The 14,729-nt window shown below is 41.1% G+C and overlaps 1 long non-coding RNA gene across 3 annotated transcripts in view; it reads left to right on the top strand.

Annotated features, from left to right (window-relative positions):
• Positions 1-14,729, top strand: part of LOC146063797 (uncharacterized) — a 50,998-nt gene that overhangs the window by 935 nt on the left and 35,334 nt on the right. For 2 of the 3 annotated variants that reach the window (XR_014471678.1, XR_014471676.1), the window contains exons 2-3: positions 70-207; positions 5,985-6,178. This is a non-coding gene — a long non-coding RNA (uncharacterized LOC146063797). The remainder of the gene's footprint in view (positions 1-69; positions 208-5,984; positions 6,179-14,729) is intronic. The other variant, XR_014471677.1, reaches the window with a different exon arrangement.

The following is a 14,729-nucleotide window of genomic DNA, read 5'->3' as shown; positions in this document are numbered from 1 at the left end:
GCTAGCGAATCTGTATGCGGTCCCTGATTTATACAGTTATTACTGACAGATTTATATTCCCCCCTACAGGTATGCGGTGACCCAGGACATGATGGGAAAATTGTCAAAACTGAAGGGGATCTAGAAACTACCGTTACTACTACAACACAGCTGCTGCAGCCGGACGCACTGCATTGGATAAACTACAATTCCCACAGCCCTTGCTCGGTGCGAGGACTTAAAGTTGTAGTTTACTTTAAGCTTCTTGATTGCACTGTGATGCGCCCGCCAAAGTCAGGTTAAGAGGAGCACAGTGGGAAAGTTTAATCAGCCCAGCATGTGTATCTGTATGTATAATCCGAAATGGGTGCAGAGCTACATGGCACTGGTGTAAAGTCAGTGCACTGCTAGCCGGCTAGCAGTATTGGTGACTCTTACGGAGTCATGGCCTTTGTTGCCATAGATGGTGTTTAAATATGGTATGGATGACCATCGGTAGCTTTACCTATCGATGGTCATCCATTTTGATTCACTAACTGGCAAATACATTAATCCGGAAATGAAAAAGGCCCTTGCATTAAATGGTACAAGGTAATTTACCTTTCTAACAATGTTTTCAGATGGGAACCATATCATCTTGTTTTGGCCATAACCACCCACCTCTGGCTGGATGCATCACTTGCACACAACTCTCCATTAATTTCTGTTGATATAATTCTCGAAAATAAAGATTCAGAACATAAGTAATCGATTGTTGAAAAAGAATCCTATACTTTTAAATGGCAAGTATATTCCTTTTCAACTGTGTGGAGAGCCCTCCATATATCTCAATTTTAATTCACAAAACCATTGTATTCTATACCTCGGTAGAGGAAGTCTCTTTATAGTTTGTATATTTCTATCCATATAGTTATAGGTTACTAAATTAAAATCTCCATTATTTATAAGGTTACATGTCAAGAATAGTCTGAGTATTTCTAATACCTTTAAAACAAAAAAGTTTGCTGTAGATGTTTAGCTATAGATATTCAGGGCCATCTCAACATCGGTGAAGGCCCCTGTGCAAAATAATTCACTGGGCCCTCACTGATGTTGAGACTGCCCAGGGCAGAGGGGTTAGATGCCCACTGATTAACACATAAGCCGACATCACACAGTGTGCACCTCACAATGACAGGGGCACAATGTATGGGCAGGAGGGGGGATTATAGCAGCACTGACACTGGTTACACCGATCCGAGTGTCAGCTACTGGGGCCTGCACATGATATGGGTGACACAGGGAGTGGAGTGAGCTTTGGGGTCAGGCCAGACGATATTTGATCACAGGGCATCATCAATAGCCGCCTCCTTCTGGTTGATAATGTCAGCACCAGCCACCCTTTCAACATGCAGTGGGATAGGGATGATTTATATACAATGTAGGGAGTGACGCTACTCACTACTGTGCGCCCGAGATGTGATACAGATGCCGGTGTCAGAGCTTCCTCTGCACCATTGTTAAAAAAGGCCCACATGTGCAGAATATACTGAGTGTGAGGAGTCTGACCCCGCCCAGCAACTATTCATTCGCTGCTGCCCTGCCCAGGTTCCCCGGAGTGCCTTCCTGCCCGACAGTCCCCCATTACTTATCAGGGATGATCCAGGCAGCGGCAGCAGACGGCTTGTAGCACTAATTGCCGGTGGGGCAGGAAGTGCTGCTGAATTTCAAAAGACTGAATTCTCTCAGCCAATCAGCATCCAGCCAGTCTTTTCAAATTCAGCAGTGCTTCCCGCCCCAATGGTGGGTAGCACAACAAGCTGTCTGCCACAGTGTCCTGGATCCCCACTACCCACCACCGTGCCGTCTTTCCCATTGGGATGGGCCCCTGGGCAACTGCCCATTGTGCCCAATGGGAAAAACTGTACTGTATATATTACTGGCATAGAAGTACCATTGGTGGGCAGTGATGCCAATAATATATGCATTGCTGGCCTGTGCCAGCAATGTATATTTGGGGTAGCGGTGGCCACATTTGCTGTCTGGCATGTGCGTTCAGCACGGTCCCTCTGGACTTTTGATGGTATGGCTGGTGAGAAGAATTTCTCCATACAACAAATAAGCCCAATATATGTTAGCAATATTACCAGCAAGTCTCTTGGCCTTTAAACTCAGTTTCTGGGCATTAACCCCACCCCCGAAAAAACGGAGGAAAAGAAGGAGAAAAGAGCAAGAAGGATCACGCACGCTTCTGCTTCCTCTGGTGTGACTCATCCAATATTTTACATACAGATAGTGATAGATGCTCAATTAGTTCAGTAGCATTTCCCAGGTGCATGAGGGAGGGGTTAATTACTGGGTAAGTAAAACAAGACCTTTTTTCCCTCAGCACACTGAGCAATGCTAGTAACCAATCTAGAACACTACATGATAATAGAATTCAGAGATATTGGTTACATATACCTGCGCAGGTGTATGCTATGCCCCCAAGCCGCGTCAAGGCTTCTCTGTATATTGGGGGTCCCTAGCGCTATATCTAGGTGCAGGGTGCGGCACCCCAAAAACCATCATAAGCTGGGAAGCCCAGTGCGGCATGCCAGTGATATACTAAGTGTTAATAATTAGTGATAGGAAGCCGAAGCTATATAAAAGGGAGAGATAAATGAATGTAATTAAAATAGGATAGTGTTAGTGAGGGAAAAGTGTTAATAGAATGTAAGAGCATGCCGCACTAAAAGCACCCAGTCCAGGAGCACCGCACACCCCACACCACCGTTACCCTAAATTGGGTCTACGATTAACCAGCAAGGAGCCACATGATATTGGCTCCTTACTTGATATATCCAAACTAAGAGCTACCTACCTTGGAGCAACCCCTGACTACTCCATGTGGCATATCAGGACCCACATCTCCTCCTAATATGGGCTCCCTTCTGCCTCTAAGGCCAGGTACACACCAGAACGATCCTGATTGTTAGTAGATTGTTAGCAGATTGTGTGATGCTCGCACGATCTGTTGGAGCCACACAATCTGCTAACGATCTGCATCCAATCTGATCCCAATCCGATCTGAGTCTGTATCCAGTTGAATGGATCTTTTACAGATCCTCACTGCAGCAGGTAGGATCTGTAAAACGACCAAACGACAGCGGGGACGCGCATCGGAATCGGATCGGAATTGGACCTAAACATGCACAATCTACACACAATCTGCATCCAATCGGTCGGAATTGGATCCAGATTGATGGAATTGAGCCCTAATCGTTCTGGTGTGTACCCCCCCTAACAACATACATACAGATAGTGATAGATGCTCAATTAGTTCAGTAGCATTTCCCAGGTGCATGAGGGAGGGGTTAATTACTGGGTAAGTAAAACAAGACCTTTTTTCCCTCAGCACACTGAGCAATGCTAGTAACCAATCTAGAACACTACATGATAATAGAATTCAGAGATATTGGTTACATATACCTGCGCAGGTGTATGCTATGCCCCCAAGCCGCGTCAAGGCTTCTCTGTATATTGGGGGTCCCTAGCGCTATATCTAGGTGCAGGGTGCGGCACCCCAAAAACCATCATAAGCTGGGAAGCCCAGTGCGGCATGCCAGTGATATACTAAGTGTTAATAATTAGTGATAGGAAGCCGAAGCTATATAAAAGGGAGAGATAAATGAATGTAATTAAAATAGGATAGTGTTAGTGAGGGAAAAGTGTTAATAGAATGTAAGAGCATGCCGCACTAAAGGCACCCAGCCCATCCAGTCCAGGAGCACCGCACACCCCACACCACCGTTACCCTAAATTGGGTCTACGATTAACCAGCAAGGAGCCACATGATATTGGCTCCTTACTTGATATATCCAAACTAAGAGCTACCTACCTTGGAGCAACCCCTGACTACTCCATGTGGCATATCAGGACCCACATCTCCTCCTAATATGGGCTCCCTTCTGCCTCTAACAACATACATACAGATAGTGATAGATACTCAATTAGTTCAGTAGCATTTCCCAGGTGCATGAGGGAGGGGTTAATTACTGGGTAAGTAAAACAAGACATTTTTTCCCTCAGCACACTGAGCAATGCTAGTAACCAATTCAGAACACTACAAATATACAGAGAAGCCTTGACGCGGCTTGGGGGCATAGCATACACCTGCGCAGGTATATGTAACCAATATCTCTGAATTCTATTATCATGTAGTGTTCTAGATTGGTTACTAGCATTGCTCAGTGTGCTGAGGGAAAAAATGTCTTGTTTTACTTACCCAGTAATTAACCCCTCCCTCATGCACCTGGGAAATGCTACTGAACTAATTGAGCATCTATCTGTATGTATGTTGTTAGAGGCAGAAGGGAGCCCATATTAGGAGGAGATGTGGGTCCTGATATGCCACATAGAGTAGTCAGGGGTTGCTCCAAGGTAGGTAGCTCTTAGTTTGGATATATCAAGTAAGGAGCCATTATCATGTGGCTCCTTGCTGGTTAATCGTAGACCCAATTTAGGGTAACGGTGGTGTGGGGTGCGGTGCTCATGGGCTGGGTGCCTTTAGTGCGGCATGCCCTTACATTCTATTAACACTTTTCCCTCACTAACACTATCTCTATCCTATTTTAATTACATTCATTTATCTCTCCCTTTTATATAGCTTCGGCTTCCTATCACTAATTATTAACACTTAGTATATCACTGGCATGCCGCACTGGGCTTCCCAGCTTATGATGGTTTTTGGGGTGCCGCACCCTGCACCTAGATATAGCGCTAGGGACCCCCAATATACAGAGAAGCCTTGACGCGGCTTGGGGGCATAGCATACACCTGCGCAGGTACATGTAACCAATATCTCTGAATTCTATTATCATGTAGTGTTCTAGATTGGTTACTAGCATTGCTCAGTGTGCTGAGGGAAAAATGTCTTGTTTTACTCATCCAATATTTTGTTCCCCTACTGGACGGGGTGAAGCCATCCACATCACTGCTTATGTGTGTTAATTTTCCTCCTCCGTTACTGTCACAAGATTGTGCCTGTCTTTTAATATCAACAGGCCAGCAATGTCGAATTATTTCCATAGTTAGAAAATAATTTCTGTCGGACTCCCAAGGAAGATATTTAACCACTGTAGGTTTCTCCTGTGTTGATGGGTTCTGTTCAGAGGCGGGTTTTACCTATGGGACAGTAGCCAGATGCAGTACATGAGACTGCACTGGCTTCACTGTGACTGGCAGTGATTGGAAGTCCTACCTGCCAGTCACCTACAGTACAGACAGTCCTATTGGCATGTGCTTCCTCCATCTAGGACTGACAGTCTAGGCTGCGGTGTGCAGAGCTAGATTCCTGTAGGAAGACGGACAGACCTAGCAGCCTTCTAAGAGCTTCAATGCAGAGCAGTAAATACACTATAGGTCTGTGCAGTATAATGTAAGGGCTATTTCACACGCTCCGGCTCCTGCAGGGCGGCGAAATCCCGCACAGCCAAAGGTCGTGCCGTGCACAGTAGTTGTTAATAGACACTATTGTGTCCATTCACATGGCCCGGCCGCCCCAGTTGCAGCCGTATCCCACCTCTGAAAGGGACGGCTGCGGGGCTGTGGCCATCCCCACCATTCTAAACTACTGAGCGCGGCACGGCTTCCTGGCCGTGCAGGTTTTCGCCGCCCGGCAGGAGCCGGAGTGTGTGAAATAGCCCTAACAAATGATATACAATTCTGATGTACATTCTGTAACTTGGTTCTCAGAGGAAGTGGTGAGCTATCATGCAGTGTTTTAAACTGGGGGTTCCCCTGTACCCCTATGGGCCAGTCCTGCTGTGTGTAGAGATACGATAGATAGATAGATAGATAGATAGATAGATAGATACATTATCAGGTATGGAAAAAAGGATTAAGGTTTTAGGAACATTTATTTATTTATGGTACCTTCTATAATGTGGTATGTTCACTTCCTGTAGGGTGTTTTGCATTTAAAATTGGTTGGTTTAATTTTTTTACGAACGTTACTTATATGAATTGTTTCCTCTTCTCACTAGGGCAGATACTCAATTGAATATTGAGGTCGTTGAGTACTTGAAAGAAAATGGTTTGCGTCTATCCTTGGCAATGTTGCAAGAGGAGCCAATGTCTTTGAACAGAGAACATAACAAGCGGACAGCAGGATACAGTGCTGCAGACTATTTAGTCCTTCAAGATGGTTGACAAGAAATTAATGGATTTCAATGCACAGGTAAATGTATTTCTCATAACTACCTTCCATTCATATCATAATCATCCCATTTCCAGGTTGCTTTAATTTAATAAGTTTACTTTTTAAATGTATGGCATTGTGCAGGAAGCTGCTTTTGTAAGCATTTTCAGTGCTATGTCCAGCTAGGTTTTGCTTAATATCCAAAGGGTTGTATGATTATTTTGATCATGGAACCAACATGTATTATTGTGTTATTCTTTAAGCTGCCTCCTTGGTGGTTTCATTCCTATGTCCAGCTCTGTTTTACAGAATATCCAAAAGGTTGTATGATTTTTTTGATCATGGAACCAAAAGTATGACATCATGTATAATGGTGTTATTCTTTAAGCTGCCTCCTTGGCGGTTTCAGTCCTATGTCCAGCTAGGTTTTGCTTAATATCCAAAGGGTTGTATGATTATTTTGATCATGAAACCAAAGTATGACATCATGTATTATGGTGTTATGCTTTAAGCTGTCTCTCTGGCAGTTTTGGTCCTGTTATCAGCTATTATTTAATATGCAAATAGTTTCTAATTTTGGGTGTAATCTATTATCAGCATCGCTAATTCCATTGGTATAGCTGCGTACTGTGTGATGCTTTGGCGTACGGCACCTATGACTTGGCATTATACAGTTTTGTGCTTTACTGATGATGTTGGTCCATGATCCTGTTGCGTTTCCGTTGATCTTCTAATGGATAACACCCAGCAATACAAACTATTTTCATTGTCCCTAAAAACCATAAATATGGCATCATGCAGTGCCGTAAGGTGCAGCATTGTGCTGTATTGTTCTAGTGGTTTCAGTCCTATGTCCAGCTAGGTTTTGCTTAATATCCAAAGGGTTGTATGATTATTTTGATCATGGAACCAAAAGTATGACATCATGTATTATGGTGCTATTTTTTAAGCTGCCTCCTTGGCGGTTTCAGTCCTCTGTCCAGCTAGGTTTTGCTTAAAATCCAAAGGGTTGTATGATTATTTTGATCATGGAACCAAAAGTATGACATCATGTATTATGGTGTTATTCTTTAAGCTGCCTCCTTGGCGGTTTCAGTCCTATGTCCAGCTCGGTTTTTCTTAATATCCAAGGGTTGTATGATTATTTTGATCATGGAACCAAAAGTATGACATCATGTATTATGGTGTTATGCTTTAAGCTGTCTCTCTGGCAGTTTTGGTCCTGTTATCAGCTATTATTTAATATGCAAATAGTTTCTAATTTTGGGTGTAATCTATTATCAGCATCGCTAATTCCGTTGGTATAGCTGCGTACTGTGTGATGCTTTGGCGTACGGCACCTACGACTTGGCATTATACAGTTTTGTGCTTTACTGATGATGTTGGTCCCAGATCCTGTTGCGTTTCCGTTGATCTCCTAATGGATAACACCCAGTAATAAAAACTATTTTCAGTGTCCCTAAAAACAATCAATATGGCATCATGCAGTGCCGTAAGGTGCAGCATTGTGCTGTATTGTTCTAGTGGTTTCAGTCCTATGTCCAGCTAGGTTTTTCAGAATATCCAAAGGGTTGTATGATTTTTTTGATCATGGAACCAAAAGTATGACATCATGTATTATGGTGTTATGCTTTAAGCTGCCTCCTCTGTGGTTTCAGTCCTATTTCCAGCTGGGTTTTGCTTAATATCCAATGGTTGTATGATTATTTTGATCATAAAACCAAAAGTATGACATCATGCATTATGGTGTAATACTGTAAGCTGTCTCTCTGGCAGTTTGGGTCCTGTTATCAGCTATTATTTAATATGCAAATAGTTTCTAATTTTGGGTGTAATCTATTATCAGCATCGCTAATTCCGTTGGTATAGCTGCGTACTGTGTGATGCTTTGGCGTACGGCACCTACGACTTGGCATTATACAGTTTTGTGCTTTACTGATGTTGGTCCCAGATCCTGTTGCGTTTCCATTGATCTTCTAATGGATAACACCCAGTAATACAAACTATTTTCATTGTCCCTAAAAACCATAAATATGGCATCATGCAGTGCCGTAAGGTGCAGCATTGTGCTGTATTGTTCTAGTGGTTTCAGTCCTATGTCCAGCTAGGTTTGCTTAATATCCAAGGGTTGTATGATTATTTTGATCATGGAACCAAAAGTATGACATCATGTATTATGGTGCTATTTTTTAAGCTGCCTCCTTGGCGGTTTCAGTCCTCTGTCCAGCTAGGTTTTGCTTAAAATCCAAAGGGTTGTATGATTATTTTGATCATGGAACCAACATGTATTATTGTGTTATTCTTTAAGCTGCCTCCTCGGTGGTTTCAGTCCTATGTCCAGCTCTGTTTTACAGAATATCCAAAGGGTTGTATGATTTTTTTGATCATGGAACCAACATGTATTATGGTGTTATTCTTTATGCTGCCTCCTTGGCGGTTTCAGTCCTATGTCCTGCTCGGTTTTTCTTAATATCCAAGGGTTGTATGATTATTTTGATCATAAAACCAAAAGTATGACATCATGTATTATGGTGTTATGCTTTAAGCTGCCTCCTCGGTGGTTTCAGTCCTATTTCCAGCTGGGTTTTGCTTAATATCCAAGGGTTGTATGATTATTTTGATCATAAAACCAAAAGTATGACATCATGCATTATGGTGTAATACTGTAAGCTGTTTCTCTGGCAGTTTGGGTCCTGTTATCAGCTATTATTTAATATGCAAATAGTTTCTAATTTTGGGTGTAATCTATTATCAGCATCACTAATTCTGTTGGTATAGCTGCGTACTGTGTGATGCTTTGGCGTACGGCACCTACGACTTGGCATTATACAGTTTTGTGCTTTACTGATGATGTTGGTCCCAGATCCTGTTGCGTTTCCATTGATCTTCTAATGGATAACACCCAGTAATACAAACTATTTTCATTGTCCCTAAAAACCATAAATATGGCATCATGCAGTGCCGTAAGGTGCAGCATTGTGCTGTATTGTTCTAGTGGTTTCAGTCCTATGTCCAGCTAGGTTTTGCTTAATATCCAAGGGTTGTATGATTATTTTGATCATGGAACCAAAAGTATGACATCATGTATTATGGTGTTATTCTTTAAGCTGCCTCCTTGGCGGTTTCAGTCCTATGTCCAGGTAGGTTTTGCTTAAAATCCAAAGGGTTGTATGATTATTTTGATCATGGAACCAACATGTATTATTGTGTTATTCTTTAAGCTGCCTCCTTGGTGGTTTCAGTCCTATGTCCAGCTCGGTTTTACAGAATATCCAAAGGGTTGTATGATTTTTTTGATCATGGAACCAAAAGTATGACATCATGTATTATGGTGTTATGCTTTAAGCTGCCTCCTCGGTGGTTTCAGTCCTATTTCCAGCTGGGTTTTGCTTAATATCCAATGGTTGTATGATTATTTTGATCATAAAACCAAAAGTATGACATCATGCATTATGGTGTAATACTGTAAGCTGTCTCTCTGGCAGTTTGGGTCCTGTTATCAGCTATTATTTAATATGCAAATAGTTTCTAATTTTGGGTGTAATCTATTATCAGCATCGCTTACTCCGTTGGTATAGCTGCGTACTGTGTGATGCTTTGGCGTACGGCACCTACGACTTGGCATTATACAGTTTTGTGCTTTACTGATGTTGGTCCCAGATCCTGTTGCGTTTCCGTTGATCTTCTAATGGATAACACCCAGTAATACAAACTATTTTCATTGTCCCTAAAAACCATAAATATGGCATCATGCAGTGCCGTAAGGTGCAGCATTGTGCTGTATTGTTCTAGTGGTTTCAGTCCTATGTCCAGCTAGGTTTGCTTAATATCCAAGGGTTGTATGATTATTTTGATCATGGAACCAAAAGTATGACATCATGTATTATGGTGTTATTTTTTAAGCTGCCTCCTTGGCGGTTTCAGTCCTCTGTCCAGCTAGGTTTTGCTTAAAATCCAAAGGGTTGTATGATTATTTTGATCATGGAACCAACATGTATTATTGTGTTATTCTTTAAGCTGCCTCCTCGGTGGTTTCAGTCCTATGTCCAGCTCTGTTTTACAGAATATCCAAAGGGTTGTATGATTTTTTTGATCATGGAACCAAAACTATGACATCATGTATTATGGTGTTATTCTTTAAGCTGCCTCCTTGGCGGTTTCAGTCCTATGTCCAGCTCGGTTTTTCTTAATATCCAAGGGTTGTATGATTATTTTGATCATAAAACCAAAAGTATGACATCATGTATTATGGTGTTATTCTTTAAGTTGCCTCCTTGGCGGTTTCAGTCCTATGTCCAGCTAGGTTTTGCTTAATATCCAAGGGTTGTATGATTATTTTGATCATGGAACCAAAAGTATGACATCATGGTGTTATGCTTTAAGCTGTCTCTCTGGCAGTTTTGGTCCTGTTATCAGCTATTATTTAATATGCAAATAGTTTCTAATTTTGGGTGTAATCTATTATCAGCATCACTAATTCCGTTGGTATAGCTGCGTACTGTGTGATGCTTTGGCGTACGGCACCTACGACTTGGCATTATACAGTTTTGTGCTTTACTGATGATGTTGGTCCCCAGATCCTGTTGCATTTCCGTTGATCTCCTAATGGATAACACCCAGTAATAAAAACTATTTTCAGTGTCCCTAAAAACAATCAATATGGCATCATGCAGTGCCGTAAGGTGCAGCATTGTGCTGTATTGTTCTAGTGGTTTCAGTCCTATGTCCAGCTCGGTTTTTCAGAATATCCAAAGGGTTGTATGATTTTTTTGATCATGGAACCAAAACTATGACATCATGTATTATGGTGTTATTCTTTAAGCTGCCTCCTTGGCGGTTTCAGTCCTATGTCCAGCTAGGTTTTGCTTAAAATCCATAGGGTTGTATGATTATTTTGATCATGGAACCAACATGTATTATTATGTTATTCTTTAAGCTGCCTCCTTGGTGGTTTCAGTCCTATGTCCAGCTAGGTTTTTCAGAATATCCAAAGGGTTGTATGATTTTTTTGATCATGAAACCAAAAGTATGACATCATGTATTATGGTGTTATTCTTTATGCTGCCTCCTTGGCGGTTTCAGTCCTATGTCCAGCTCGGTTTTTCTTAATATCCAAGGGTTGTATGATTATTTTGATCATGAAACCAAAAGTATGACATCATGTATTATGGTGTTATTCTTTATGCTGCCTCCTTGGCGGTTTCAGTCCTATGTCCAGCTCGGTTTTTCTTAATATCCAAGGGTTGTATGATTATTTTGATCATGAAACCAAAAGTATGACATTATGTATTATGGTGTTATGCTTTAAGCTGTCTCTCTGGCAGTTTTGGTCCTGTTATCAGCTATTATTTAATATGCAAATAGTTTCTAATTTTGGGTGTAATCTATTATCAGCATCGCTAATTCCGTTGGTATAGCTGCGTACTGTGTGATGCTTTGGCGTACGGCACCTACGACTTGGCATTATACAGTTTTGTGCTTTACTGATGATGTTGGTCCCAGATCCTGTTGCGTTTCCGTTGATCTCCTAATGGATAACACCCAGTAATAAAAACTATTTTCAGTGTCCCTAAAAACAATCAATATGGCATCATGCAGTGCCGTAAGGTGCAGCATTGTGCTGTATTGTTCTAGTGGTTTCAGTCCTATGTCCAGCTAGGTTTTTCAGAATATCCAAAGGGTTGTATGATTTTTTTGATCATGGAACCAAAAGTATGACATCATGCATAATGGGGTTGTTCTATAAGATTCCTACTCGGTGGTTTCAGTTCTATGTCCAGCTTGGTTTTTCAGAATATCCAAAGGGTTGTATGATTTTTTTGATCATGGAACCAAAAGTATGACATCATGTATTATGGTGTTATGCTTTAAGCTGCCTCCTCGGTGGTTTCAGTCCTATTTCCAGCTGGGTTTTGCTTAATATCCAATGGTTGTATGATTATTTTGATCATAAAACCAAAAGTATGACATCATGCATTATGGTGTAATACTGTAAGCTGTCTCTCTGGCAGTTTGGGTCCTGTTATCAGCTATTATTTAATATGCAAATAGTTTCTAATTTTGGGTGTAATCTATTATCAGCATCGCGAATTCCGTTGGTATAGCTGCGTACTGTGTGATGCTTTGGCGTACGGCACCTACGACTTGGCATTATACAGTTTTGTGCTTTACTGATGTTGGTTCCAGATCCTGTTGCGTTTCCGTTGATCTTCTAATGGATAACACCCAGTAATACAAACTATTTTCATTGTCCCTGAAAACCATAAATATGGCATCATGCAGTGCCGTAAGGTGCAGCATTGTGCTGTATTGTTCTAGTGGTTTCAGTCCTATGTCCAGCTAGGTTTGCTTAATATCCAAGGGTTGTATGATTATTTTGATCATGGAACCAAAAGTATGACATCATGTATTATGGTGCTATTTTTTAAGCTGCCTCCTTGGCGGTTTCAGTCCTCTGTCCAGCTAGGTTTTGCTTAAAATCCAAAGGGTTGTATGATTATTTTGATCATGGAACCAACATGTATTATTGTGTTATTCTTTAAGCTGCCTCCTCGGTGGTTTCAGTCCTATGTCCAGCTCTGTTTTACAGAATATCCAAAGGGTTGTATGATTTTTTTGATCATGGAACCAAAACTATGACATCATGTATTATGGTGTTATTCTTTAAGCTGCCTCCTTGGCGGTTTCAGTCCTATGTCCAGCTCGGTTTTTCTTAATATCCAAGGGTTGTATGATTATTTTGATCATAAAACCAAAAGTATGACATCATGTATTATGGTGTTATTCTTTAAGTTGCCTCCTTGGCGGTTTCAGTCCTATGTCCAGCTAGGTTTTGCTTAATATCCAAGGGTTGTAGGATTATTTTGATCATGGAACCAAAAGTATGACATCATGGTGTTATGCTTTAAGCTGTCTCTCTGGCAGTTTTGGTCCTGTTATCAGCTATTATTTAATATGCAAATAGTTTCTAATTTTGGGTGTAATCTATTATCAGCATCACTAATTCCGTTGGTATAGCTGCGTACTGTGTGATGCTTTGGCGTACGGCACCTACGACTTGGCATTATACAGTTTTGTGCTTTACTGATGATGTTGGTCCCCAGATCCTGTTGCATTTCCGTTGATCTCCTAATGGATAACACCCAGTAATAAAAACTATTTTCAGTGTCCCTAAAAACAATCAATATGGCATCATGCTGTGCCGTAAGGTGCAGCATTGTGCTGTATTGTTCTAGTGGTTTCAGTCCTATGTCCAGCTCGGTTTTTCAGAATATCCAAAGGGTTGTATGATTTTTTTGATCATGGAACCAAAACTATGACATCATGTATTATGGTGTTATTCTTTAAGCTGCCTCCTTGGCGGTTTCAGTCCTATGTCCAGCTCGGTTTTTCTTAATATCCAAGGGTTGTATGATTATTTTGATCATAAAACCAAAAGTATGACATCATGCATTATGGTGTAATACTGTAAGCTGTCTCTCTGGCAGTTTGGGTCCTGTTATCAGCTATTATTTAATATGCAAATAGTTTCTAATTTTGGGTGTAATCTATTATCAGCATCGCTAATTCCGTTGGTATAGCTGCGTACTGTGTGATGCTTTGGCGTACGGCACCTACGACTTGGCATTATACAGTTTTGTGCTTTACTGATGATGTTGGTCCCAGATCCTGTTGCGTTTCCGTTGATCTCCTAATGGATAACACCCAGTAATAAAAACTATTTTCAGTGTCCCTAAAAACAATCAATATGGCATCATGCAGTGCCGTAAGGTGCAGCATTGTGCTGTATTGTTCTAGTGGTTTCAGTCCTATGTCCAGCTAGGTTTTTCAGAATATCCAAAGGGTTGTATGATTTTTTTGATCATGGAACCAAAAGTATGACATCATGTATTATGGTGTTATGCTTTAAGCTGCCTCCTCTGTGGTTTCAGTCCTATTTCCAGCTGGGTTTTGCTTAATATCCAATGGTTGTATGATTATTTTGATCATAAAACCAAAAGTATGACATCATGCATTATGGTGTAATACTGTAAGCTGTCTCTCTGGCAGTTTGGGTCCTGTTATCAGCTATTATTTAATATGCAAATAGTTTCTAATTTTGGGTGTAATCTATTATCAGCATCGCTAATTCCGTTGGTATAGCTGCGTACTGTGTGATGCTTTGGCGTACGGCACCTACGACTTGGCATTATACAGTTTTGTGCTTTACTGATGTTGGTCCCAGATCCTGTTGCGTTTCCATTGATCTTCTAATGGATAACACCCAGTAATACAAACTATTTTCATTGTCCCTAAAAACCATAAATATGGCATCATGCAGTGCCGTAAGGTGCAGCATTGTGCTGTATTGTTCTAGTGGTTTCAGTCCTATGTCCAGCTAGGTTTGCTTAATATCCAAGGGTTGTATGATTATTTTGATCATGGAACCAAAAGTATGACATCATGTATTATGGTGCTATTTTTTAAGCTGCCTCCTTGGCGGTTTCAGTCCTCTGTCCAGCTAGGTTTTGCTTAAAATCCAAAGGGTTGTATGATTATTTTGATCATGGAACCAACATGTATTATTGTGTTATTCTTTAAGCTGCCTCCT

Source organism: Crinia signifera, chromosome 3 (assembly GCF_055691185.1).
Source record: "Crinia signifera chromosome 3, ASM5569118v1, whole genome shotgun sequence".
In the NCBI taxonomy this organism is placed as follows: domain Eukaryota; kingdom Metazoa; phylum Chordata; class Amphibia; order Anura; family Myobatrachidae; genus Crinia; species Crinia signifera.
Note: the sequence above shows the minus strand (reverse complement) of the source record. Positions and strands in the feature narration are given on the sequence as shown.